The sequence below is a fragment of the Arachis ipaensis genome, chromosome B04 (assembly GCF_000816755.2).
Source record: "Arachis ipaensis cultivar K30076 chromosome B04, Araip1.1, whole genome shotgun sequence".
NCBI classification, from domain to species: Eukaryota; Viridiplantae; Streptophyta; class Magnoliopsida; order Fabales; family Fabaceae; genus Arachis; species Arachis ipaensis.
Genome location: NC_029788.2, coordinates 85,349,681 through 85,351,414, shown reverse-complemented (window position 1 = coordinate 85,351,414; position 1,734 = coordinate 85,349,681).

Below are 1,734 nucleotides of genomic sequence, written 5' to 3'. Positions count from 1 at the left end.
AAATTAGATAACCGAACCTAACCCATTGGATGAACTCTTCTATATGTCCATTGTTCAAAAAAGACAACATTACAATTAATATTTTTTATCTACCTGTTAAAGAATATATTAATAGTCTAATGGTCATATTGAAATTTATCAAATAACAGGACACATACACACTTACCTGTGTCAGCAGTGACAGGAGCATCAATCTCTTCATTTGGACCGGTGTAGGTTATAACTCACCTCCTTTTTAGACTTTTTTATTGTTCACTTCACCTCATGAGTTCTACTCATGACAAAAAGAAAAAGTGGTTTATAATCTAGCACACATATTGTATATCCTATTTATATTATGTTTAGTGTAATTACCTAAATCAATACCCAAAGATTTTAAAAGCGGACATTTTAGTCTCCAAGAAAAATTAATACACAGATTAATCCCAAAAGATTTACTCCGACAGACAAATTAGTCCCTAGTCCAATTTCTGGCGATACTTATCAATCGAGATTGCTGAGTTGGCACGTTCAGTATCCAACATGGCCAGTAACATGCACAGGTGTCCGTCACGGACAAATTAGTAAAATGACGCCATTTTAGGTATGGAGGAAGGGGATAATGAAAGTCGCGTTTCTTCTCCTTCCTTTCAACCCTTTTCATTACAAAAGACCCCAACCCTAAACATTCTTCAATTTTTACAGAGATCCTTACCATGTTGCCTTATCACCACCCACCTCATCTCCCAACATCACGATCATGAGGGACGTTGTTCAATTTCATCCATCGACATTAGCATTCTGTTACCATTCGCGAGGCGTCTCTTTTGGATGCGTCAGCACCATTTTGCAACGAAGAGGCACTGAAGTGGATGTGATCACCATTGAAGACGCATATTGAAGAAGGTGAGACTGTGTTTGAATATGTTAATAGTAGTTAGAATCGATATATTATTTCGCGGTGTATGTTGCAGTACAAAGCACAATGCTATGCCTATAGAGTCTTTTTGATTTTGTATGCATATTCCTTGACAGTTACTGAATGTGCTGAATGAACATTTTTTAGTTTTTTTCTTTTAGATAAATTTTCAAAGTAGAGCTAAGGTTATATGACTGTGTTTGTTGATTATAAGTATTTATTCACACAGGTAGATGGAAGAATTTACGATTCTTATTTTTCACCATTATATTGCTAAGCTGATAGTTATGTTAACATGACTTTGTTTAATCATTGCAGAACACTGTCCCAACTACATTGTGTCAATTTGTACATAACTATGGAGCATCTAATCCACCAAGTGCAAGGGACAAGCAACCTATCATTAGGGCTCATTATCCTGCAACAATCGATTCTAGCACACCACCTCCTATTCTGCCACCTAGAACTACTCACGGGGTCTCATCAGAAACTGTTACAGCAACAAGTAAGGGGATTGCATCGAGGATGTTTAAATCCTGGTTTCAAGCATCCGAGGAAGAAGTGATGAAAATGTATAGGAAGAAGTGATGAATAACGGCAAACTAAGGGAAAATGATTGGTCTATTTTGATGTCTTAGTTTAATCTTTTTTTTTGTTATGGAGAAAACTTGAAATACTGTTAATGCTCCATTGGATGAGAGATTGTTCCGGACAAAACTCTCTTTTATTTTCAAATCATGTTTAGACTGGTGTATGTATGAATGTTATCTTTGGTTTAAGTAACTACTATGTTTCAAAGTGGCTATAGCAACATATTTCGTATTGCAAGAATTGCT